Consider the following 11,362-nt stretch of genomic DNA (forward strand, 5'->3'; position numbering starts at 1 on the left):
TCCACTGTTTAGCTTTCCACCTACGCAGTTTCAATGGAGATGTCTTGGGGACATCATCACATTTTATGTAGGCACCTTCCCTTTATTGGACTTTTCTGTTTTTCCAACTTAGCTTTCTAGACATGCCATGCCATCCTAATACTCAGGAGTGTCCTGTGGGGGAAAGCAAGCTTTGTAGTTAGGGTTCTTGTTCCTAATCTTACATGGCAGTCCTGATTAGCCACCAACTCTCCTCTCCCACCCCCCACAAACTCTTACAGTGTCTTCCTGCTTATGATCAATTTATGTCCTCATCAAAGACATCAGCATATAGGAAAATTCCCTCCAGGAAGGGAAAATTCCCTCTTAAGTGACTGTGCCCCTCCCTATAACCTCTCACACTATATGACTGGGGTGCCAATGATAGAATTTTCCTTATGTATTCCTGCTCTTTTCCCCAGTGTGCCCAAATTGTAGGAGTAATTTTTGTCAAATGTTTCAGTGATCCATGAGCAAATAGCCAAGGGTCATTTTTAATGGTGGACTTCCAATTCATTAAAAACTAGCCTAAAGAGGCTCATATTATTTCATCAAATTCTAGAACTATAGATCCCAATGTCTTTGCTATTCCCCACCCTCCTCTTTTTTTTTTTTTGTGGTACTGTGGCTTGAACTCAGAGCCTCTGCTTGCTAGGCAGGTGCTCTACCACTTGAGCCACTCAGCCAGCCCTATTTTTCTCTTTTTACTGCAGTCTTGGGCCCAGAGGGCAGAAGCTGGTGGCTTATTATAGCAACAAATATACGTAAGCTTCCACAGGCCCTAAGAATCATCTGAGCTCATGATAATAAACTTATTTTTAGATTATAATTCAGTAGGATGCCTGTTACGCTGTGATCTGTTAACTCAGATATTCTTCCAATAAATTCATCATATTAAATAAAAAAATCACTGTGTACCGACCAAATGTCAGGCATTATAATAATTACATCTTGTAGGTAATATATTACTCCTTATCACAATTCCAAGAGGTAAATACCATTCTCGTAGCACATGGTAGAGCCAAGATTTGAACCAGCCAGTCTGTCAGCAAGGTCCAGGTTTATACTCTACAAGGTTGACTGCCTCCTGTTGTATTAGACAATTTAACAAAAAGTCAGTCAGCATTGTCTGGAGCAGCAGGGATGGGTGAACCATTGTAATGAGGACATTGTGGCATGGAGGAGAGGCCGAAGTGACATTCATTGAGTAGACACCACTCACTGTGCCCTGTGGCCGGTGCAGACTCTTTAGAGGAGTGAAAGTGACTCACTATGGTTGGGGAGCAGATTACGAGAAGAGAGAGTAGTGGTGGGCTTCATGTCATGGCAATTGGGAAGACAATGAAGGCTGTGCGTCAAGAGGAGCCACATAGTCTTCAGGATGGAGAAGAGATTTTGGGGAAGACAGCATTGATGACAAGAGAAGAGTGAGAAGCCCTCGCAGCAGTTGGGGAGTAAAGACAGGTATCTCAATTAAGTGACGATTTTGGAGTCAGTTGAACTGACTCAACAACATGAGACTTAACATTGAATGACCCTGGGTTTAATAGGATAAGGCGGAAGGAGAGAGGGTGCCTAAAGGTTGGATCCAAAATTTCCAACTCGAATGACTAGGTCCGGTTCTGGAAATAAACCAGATTTGTCAGGGAAGATCATGAATTTCATTTTGGATGTGCTGAATTTGAGGATAAAGGAGGGAATGGCATCAAAATAGTTATCTAGACTGGAGGTAGAGATGTGGCAATCGTCCATCCACCTGTGTATTCACTCCATTATCATGGACAAGAATGAGGGAAAGACAGGTTTGTGGTGTCTTCAGGCAGATGCACAGGCCCCAGGTGGTCTCTAGGCCTAGCTTTGGGAAATGGAGACATGGGTGGTCTTGGCCACATGGATCCAGTTAAGTTCCATAGTATTCAGCTGACCATAACCTACTCCTTTCTTGGAGTACTTCCCTCCAAGTCAGAGATGGGAACCATCACTTCTGAATATGACTGAGTATTGCTTTTGGCATGGATACCCAATATGACTTGATTCCATATAATCTCCTCTGGGATGACACAGAAGGCTGGAAGTTGGAAGCTAAGTACTATTAAGGATGGAGTCCTTGGGTGAGTATCAACAAAAATGTAGTCCATTGAACTATTGGGGTTCCCACCCTTACTGACGCCTGGAATCTGTGAGGTAGACCAGGGTCCTTCTGGTAAATTTTATTGTTCTAGGAAGCTGTTTTGAAGTGGGTTGGGGATACTTATAACCCAAAGAGTCTTCATTAGGTCAGGCCTTGATGTATCTAATTAGGGAATCATTAGCAGAATGAGTCAAAGGCTTAGGCTGAGCTCAACTGGCCAGGGACCAAGATAAGCAATTTACAAGTCTCCATGACATAAGTGAGGACTGTGGTGACTGCGTTCACTGAAGTCACTGCCTCAGATAATTTGGCTTCAAATGACTAGAGGGGCCATTTGTGCTTGGCTAATTGTGTGAGGATGTTGAGCCAATCCACACACTTCCAGAAGTGAGAAGTGAGCCTCAATTGTCTCTTCTTGACAAACCCTGCTGGTTGTTTTTTGTTTGTTTGTTTGCTTCCTTGCGTTTCCAGTCTAGTGTAGATTCAGTTACCCTTGAGCTATGAAAGTACGCCAAGGAATGGTGTTTGTCTTCTGGCTTGGAACAAAGTCATAGTACACAAATTTATTTCTTATTTATTTGTTCAGCCAAATCACCAGAGTTGTTTGTTGTTGCTATTTGATAATTTGTTTTCCTCTCATTGAGTGTGACAATACAGAATGCGGGCACCCGTTTTATTTGGGCATTCTACACAGATGCTGGATATAACAAGGATGGAGGGAAAAATTACTAAAAAAATGCCTATCTTTATAAGACAAACATCTCAGAATAAGAAATGAATGTAGGCATGGTGGCATACTCCTGTAGTCCCAGCACTTGAAAGGCTGAAGCAGGAGGACTATGAATTCTAGGACAGCCTGGGTTATATAACAAGACCCTGTCTCAAAAACAACAACCACAAAACAAAACAAACAAATAAAAAAGAGAAGAAAATAAACAATAGAAGTCATTTTCAAATATCTGATTTCTATGCTACTAGTCTCATATCTTATTGGTTATGATTTAACAAATGAGTCATGTAGTCATGTTTCAAGTGCATTGTCTTCAATACAAAGTGTAACTGGTGCAAGATATAGTCTAAAAAAATAAATGAAAAAACACTGTCATAAGAAAGCAAGATTTCAGAAACATAATGCTTCAATAATTTCAATAGAGATTTAGGGATTTAGCTGTTTAAATTTAATAGAATTGTTCAACAATCCAACCAAATGCCATACCTAGTACAAAAGAAAAGCAATGGAACCCTGAAATAGCCTAATACTTATTCCCTAATATCTCCAAGATTGGCGAGGAGAAACCTATTAACATAATTACTTATCTGGGGAGAACTTTTAAGAGCAAAATTAATGTCTCTTTCTCATGATAGGTACCAGTAAATAAAAATCACTTTGGCTTTATGTAGAGTCTTCTTTGGGTGAGCAGAGTTGGAGGAGGTGACTATGTGTGTCCCAGGTGGCATTTTGAGTGGATGGACTCAAACACAGAATGTGGTTCAAGTTTGTTCTTCCTAACCAGGTCCTGGAAAAATGACCCTTAGTATCTTCATCTGAGAACTCCTGATCTACTCTTTTTGTTTATTTACTTATTTTTATTTTGTCTTCCACCAGCCAGCATTGATTTATTTTGTTTGCTACCATATAACCCTAATTAATACAAATACAGTAGAAGAGGGCCACTCATGGTGGTTCATACCTGCAATCCCAGCTACTCTGGAGGTGGAGGTAGGAGGGTTGTAAACCCATCCTGGCCCAGGCAAAAGCACAAGGCCCTAACTTAAAAACAAACTAAAAGGAAAAAGACTGGAGCATGGCTTAAGTGGTAGAGGGCTTGCCTAGCAAGTTTGAGGCTCTGTGTTCAATCCTTAGCACCAAAACCAAAACCAACCAACTAAGCACAACCCATAAATACAGTAAAAGTCACCACCATCAAAGAGAAGGAGCCCTAAAATCAGAATCGCAGAGGTGAGATGGTGCCTAGAGCCCAAGAAGCTTAGGTTCAGCCTGGCCCTTCTCAGCAAATCATCGGCTTCCATATTTCTTTGTGCTGTTGAGAGGAGACCAAGTAAACAGATTGGGAGGTGTCTTTGCCTACGGAGTCTTGTTCCACTTTTGATATTTAATCCAGGGAGTGGCTATTTGTAGCTGTTAGGCATCCAGCAGTGCCTTGAGAGTGTGGCTTGCCAGCAAGGCATGTCATCTTAACCTTGTGACACATCCTTGAGCTTCACCAAGTAACTCCCTACCCAAGGGCTAGAACATGTAAATTGCTCCAAGCCAATGGATCTCAATCCTTTCACCCCTCCCACTCACCCTTTCTATCCACAGTCAGTTTTAAGCAGAAGAGGAGACATTTGATTTTTACCACTGAATATAGTATACCATTGATACCACTGAATATAGTATACCATTGATACCACTGAATATAGTATACCATTGATACCACTGAATATAGTATACCATTGATACCACTGAATATAGTATACCATTGAATACAGTGTGAATTCAGAAATCAAAAGAGCCAGGAAACCTAACTTATACATACAATCTATTTTAAATACGAAACATTTCAGAATGTTATCTTTACTTGGCTGAGACCCACACTACTCTTCTCCCCGATCACCCCTAGATTGCAAACTCTACCTGGGTATTATTTGTCCCATAGTGACAAAAAATGGGAAACTGCATCTACCCCATGAATACCAAAACCATAGAAAAGTAAGCCTTCTACAAACATTCTCCACATACAACCCTCAGCTGGCAGCTCCTGAATGGAGACCTGATATGAGAATAGAGGTTGTTGCTGATGCAGGAGCCATATGCCATGTGTGTTTACAAAATAAATCTTGGAATATGGTAAGTCTGTAACTATTCCCCTTTTTTCAAGTGGCATAGCCTTAAACTAACTGACAGAGGCTGTGATGCAGCTCACATATTTCAGCATTTATTGTTATTGATTTGCAGAGCTGGAGATGGAACCCAGAGCCTCATATGTTCTAGGCAAGCACTCCATTATTGAGCTACAGCACAGCGCTGCTTTTCATTACTCTTGGTTTCCTCCTCAACTGTGGGCCCTTCCAGGATGCCAGGAGTAACCCTCTAGATGACTCTGTGATCATTTCTGTCTTGGAATTAGTTGGCAATTTGATAATACATATTGAAAATAATTGCATTTTCGCATACTTTCTTAAGAAAGGATCTCTCTATGTAGCCAAGGCTGACCTCAAACTAGTGCTCTCCCTGCCTCAGTGTCCTGAGTGCTGGGATTATAGGTTACCATGTCCTGCTCATAGCTTCTGTATTTTTAAGCCAAGAATATAATTTTTTTCTTTCTAAAAAAAAGTTATAAAGCTGTTTCCTATTTATATTATTTGCAGCAGAATAATACAGATGATATATGTTACTGGCTATTTTTTGTTTTTCTTTATTAAATTTATTTTAGGATGATACATAAAAACACAAAATTGTTCTTTTTAGTGTGATGTTTAGAGACGGATAAATTATGCAGATATTTCATTTCTAAGACTTTACCTCAAAGCTATAGTGCTGACAGAATGCAAAGATTCAGCCCCACAAGTAACAGAAAAAATTACAGCCTAAATAACCAAAGGGCAATATTTAGAAATGGTGATGAAATATTGTCACCACTAAAAACAACATGGTAGAAGGCTGGATAATGATATGAAAAGTTATTCACAATATCCTGTTAAGACAAGAAAATTGAACTGCATGTCTCGGAAGCTTGTACTGTGTAGAATTATCCACTTTTGTGTGTTGTCAGGAACCTGTGTGTAAAGGCATAGAAAGGAGACTGAAAAGAACAATGTCTCAAAGAGAAAGTTTGTTTTCTTCTTTGGTCATTAAGAATTTTATCATGAGAATGCACTGATATTCACTAATGGAAAAAATCATCTAGTTATTTAAAGGAGGAGTAGAAAAAAATACAAAACAAATAATGATTTGGGATTTTGGAGAGCTCTTTTTCGCAAGAAAAATATCTGGTGACTTTCTTCTCAGTTTTGATCACTAGAGGTCACCAAAGTCATAGAGTTTTTAGTGGTTTTTTTTCTTCTGTGTTTTTGAATCAGAAGGATGTTTCTGGCCTCTCCTGTTAATGTAGTTTTAAGCGTTTGCTGGAATATCTCTTGCTGCTGGACTTAAAGAGAGTAAATTGTTTGGATTAGTTTTTTCTAATATTAAATATTCCCTGAAACAGACGGCCATCTATCTATGAGACTATTCAAAACAGATGGGTGTTTCTGGAGAAGGTGATTTATTTCCTCTTCTGATACCAAAAGGCCTATTGGTTGATACCTGCTGAATGTGAGTTCTGAGTAATGGTGTTGAGACAGAACCACAGAACACCCAGCAGCAGCACACACCGTTTCAAACGAAACACCATGGGCCATTTCAAGGAAAAAACTCGTTGTGTGTTGACTGGTAACATGTGTGGCCAGAGGAGGGCTTCAGTGAAGCAGAACGCCGAAGAAAACCTATTGCATCTTTTAAATCACAGACCACCCTACTTTTTCGCATGTTAGTGATTCTGCTTTTCTGTCTTTCCTTTTTTTTTTTTTTTTTTTGAACTCAACATTAGCTCCAAGCTGTGGAGAGGCAGAAAAGATTTGAGAATGTCCAACTTCAAAAGAATCATCAAACAGGACTAGAAAAATACAGCTACTAATTTTAATGTTCCTAGCATGGTGTATTCCTGGGAAGTAGAATTCATAGGTGAGGTTGCTGTAGTTAACCAAGATGTACGTATAGTCACCAAGAGTTAAACACAACGAAGGTGCAATAGGTGGGAAGCCTGTCACATGTTCGAGATTTCAATTACCAATAGATAAACTTGTTACCTGGTTATGTGGATGAGTCTTTACTTGAATGGGCTCCTGAAGAAACTAAGCAGTGGAACATTTTCCATAAGAATCTCCAGTGCTTAGACGACTGACAAATCCAAGGTTAAGGCTTTGCTACAAGCCATAAAGTAAGATGCTTCCAGCCAATATCAATGTGACGCACTCTGCATTCAGGCTTGTTCCTTATTCAGTAGACTTCATTTGACTTTGATCTCGGTTAACTTTGAAGTATCCAAGGTCCCCATTTTCCATGAGTTTTTTTTTTTTTTTTTAAGTTAAGTCAGACAGGCAGGCAAAGAAAATCTAAACCTTGAAAGATGTGGAAACAAGTAGACACAGTCAGTTATATACTTTCATTTCTTTAGTTTAAAGTAGCACATTGCTCTACTTAAAACACTTTGCATCAATGAATAATTTCTTAAGTTGTAAATAAGTCACTTGTTTTCCTGCATCTCAGAAGACACATTTGAAACCTGTTGCATAATTTGTGGGACAATTACAGATTGTAGAAAACGATGCACTAAGGATTATTACTACTGCATAGGGCTGGGGAGGGGCTCAAGTGGAGGAGCTGCCTAGCAAATGCGAGGCCCTGAGTTCAAGTTCCAGTACTGCTGAAAAAAAAACCACACAAATTAAAAAATTAAAAACAACTACCACCATCCCAAAGATTCCATTACTACAAAATAGCTGTTATCTTAACAGAAACATTCACAAAGGAATTCTAATATTTGAGATCTTATGTCATCTTTTATGAAGCTTCATGGATCTTTTATGAAATATCCTAGAAGTTCCATTTTCTAAAGTCTACTAGAAACTGGAGTCTGCATTTATATTATAAAGTGATTTAAACCCATATCTCAAATACTTAGTGGTTTTTATTTCAGCCTATTAGGTTTCAGATTTATGTGATGAGTTTCTTTTTTATTATAAAGACAGTTGCATTTGATAATGAAGCATATGTGTGTGTGTGTGTGTGTGTATGTGTGAACTTATTATCTGGGAAAATAGTAGAGGAAATTTCTTTTTGGAGAAATTTTAAATTTAGGTCCACCCAAGTACCATTTATCTCTTCTATGATACCTCACCACTATTTTTCTCTAAGTCAGACTTCCCTCTATTAAAGAAAATAAAAAGCAAGTTTATGTTATACTCCATCACTTGCAAGGTATCCTGGGGTCTGTTCATGTTATTATTTCAGCCTGATTCTAGAAAGAAGCAAAAAGATTGGGTTTCCTTATAGGACCTCTAGAAGGGCTAAATTCTTGTTTGGATAAGTTTGATTTTGTCAAATTACAAATCCAGTATAGTTATTGGTCATTTAATCTGACCAGCACTTAAGAACTTGGTACAGATGAGTTATCAGCAGAGGACTCAAAAACATTTTGGAATAGAGCAAAAGCTCTTCACAGCTCTGGATATGAAGGATCTCATTTCTACACCATTCTCTTCCTTTCTTTGGATATCTGGAAGAGAGTCACAAAGTAATTTATTTATGTAAGTATAATCGAGAAATTTAAGGAAGAAAATTTAAAGAAGAAAATTTAGAGATCCCATGATGAGACAGATACAAATGTGGAAGCCTCTGGGCTCATTCTCCCCTAGAAGAATTACTACCAGCAGAATGAGGCATGGTCAGGCTACAGCACCCATGGCTTTGACGGTGTTCCTTGGGAGGACACTGGGAACCGCATTGGCAAGCAAGGGTGTTAGAGGCAGTTCTTGGATTTTTTTTTTGTTTTTGAGTCAGGTCTCATTGTGTAGTCCACACTGGCCTTGAATTCACAATCCTCCTGACTTGACCTGTGGAGTGCTGGGATTATAGAAGGGTCTCACCATACCAGGCTTTGTCCTTTAGTGTTTGAGTTTTAATATTCTCAACTAGATACTAGATACTAAGATACTAACTAGATACTAAGATACTCAACTAGATACTGTGTGATACTAAGAAAGATATAAACCCCTTTGAATCTCAATTTCATGGTTTATAAAATGAAAATAGTATGCTCCTGAACGACTGCCATGAAAGTTAAGAAAAAGCCTAAAAGTAAAGCACTGGCATATCCCTCTGGCTCATAATGAATGTTTAATAAAATTTTGTTTCCTTCGTCAGAAGGTTGCTGTAGGATTCAGTGACTTATTTGAAATGCTTGTAAACTACAAAGTACTAATCAAATATGGGTGCTGTAGCCTGACCATGCCTCATTCTGCTGGTAGTAATTTTTCTGGGGGAGAACGAGCCCAGAGGCTTCCACATTTGTACCTGTATCATCATGGGATCTCTAAATGTCTTTAGAATAACTACTGTTTTCTTTCCTTTGGAGACCAAAGTGCTGCAGGGAGGTAAGTTGGGAGTTGAGATGCGAAAGGCAACAGAAAGAAAGGAAAGAAAGACAGTTGAACATGGACTGCAATCTTAATTACTTTAAGGACTGGAAAATTGTTTTAAAAGGTAGCTTATTATTTGACACCTATAATTAAACACATATCCCTAAACAGGCCTGGAAAATGTTGATGGTTCGACGCTGCAGGTACACTTTTGAGGTACACTTTTGAAGTTCCCCTGTATATCTTAGAAAAGTTCAAGTCATTAGGCAAAGTCATACATCCATCCTGGCCAAAGCTGGGAGCCTTGGAGGATTAGACTCTGAGAATTTAGTACCATGGAAGAAACGATGTTGTGTCCCCCTGGGTGGCACTAAAAATGGAAACTAGTGTAGAAGTCACTAGAGCACAGAATACACAGAGGCCTCTCCTGTGAGCAGGAAGTTATTGCACTTCACCAAATCTCAGCTAATTCTCAGTGGGAGGTATTTCTTCATAAATCAGGGCCCTAATATACAGTGACTTGTTCAAAGTCTCAGAAGATATCTTAAAAGAATCAAGGTCATATGTCAATCTGATATGGAATGAGTAGGGAGGAAGCCATGAGAGAGAAACAGCCTTGAGACTAGAACTTGGTTTGGAAACCAGCCTATTTCTGTCTCCTGCTTTGTGACTTTGTTCAACTTGCTCAAATAACAAACTTTCAAGTTTCAATCTCTTCACGAGGAAAGGAAGGGATAATAATGAGTACCTTGCCACGATGGTATGAGAGTGAAATGAGAAAATGTATGGAAAGATTTTAGCACCAGGACATAATAAGTAGTTATGATGATAAATACGATTTTTTAATAAAATACAAAACTACTCCATCATGAGGCTAGGACTCTCCAACCAAGGGGCCTTTGTAGAAGTATGTGCGGAATGCAGGGGCTGTTTTGAAGAATGTTCTGTGCTAACGTTGAGGGTGAAAAATGACAGCTTAGATAACAAGAACCAAACAAAATGGGACTCTTATTCTAATATGCGCTTTGAGTGTCTCTTCAAGTAAAAGGGACGTTAGGCTAAGTAGAAGCAGCCTCTTGCAGGAAGACTCATCTTTTGAACTGTGGCAATCATCCTTGTGTCCACAGAATATAAACATATGATTTGTCCTTAGCTCTGGAGAGGGAATCATTTTAAACTATACTTAATTTTATTATACATTAGTTGGCTAGGGATGCTACATTAAACATGCCACCTTCTAGTAAATATCTATAAAATATATGAATGCCTGTACTCGATCTGCATTTAGTTCTTTTTGGGAACTTCAGCCAACAAAATTGATGGTCTAGAATTGATATGAGAATCCTATCAGCTAATGAAAAGCCAAATTTAAGCCTGTACCAATTTTCCCTCTGAGAGAAATTTTGTAATAACTAAGAAAGAATGTGTTTTATCATTTGTAGTAATTGCTGTCTTTTGTCTCTGAACACCAAAAGTTTCCAATGCCTGCAACTATTGGGCAAAATGGTGTGTCATCTTCAAAGTGCTACTTGTCCTTGTTGTCTACATGCTGGTGCTGCCTGTATCTGTCTCCAGTCCTACTGTCTGTGCCACCTGGGAAATCCATCTGGAAGGGGATGCTTTTACTGGAGGAAGACTCCATCTAGAGTAGACATTCTAAGAGAGACAGAAGAAGGGATGGAATGAGTCTTCTCCCTCAGGACAGATTTTGTCCTAACACTGGCAACTTGGATCCCCAATCACAAAATCATCTTGGATGGTTCATTGGCATTGTGGTTGAAAGCCATGCCTTGTCACAGCCAGCAGTGATAATATGCTCACATGTTTCTTTTCCATGAAAGTATTCATGATCTTTTGTTCTTAAAATACCAACATTGTAATAGTTAGTAAAGCACTCATGAAAGCAGAAGATAATAGGATGTGATTATTATTGGATAAAATCAAATTTTTATAAGTTCATCCAAGAACACATCCAGAGTCATGATAAGAAAGATTGAAAAGAAGACAGGGAGGACAGTCTGGGGAGACCTG

The sequence above is a fragment of the Castor canadensis genome, chromosome 9 (assembly GCF_047511655.1).
Source record: "Castor canadensis chromosome 9, mCasCan1.hap1v2, whole genome shotgun sequence".
In the NCBI taxonomy this organism is placed as follows: Eukaryota; Metazoa; Chordata; class Mammalia; order Rodentia; family Castoridae; genus Castor; species Castor canadensis.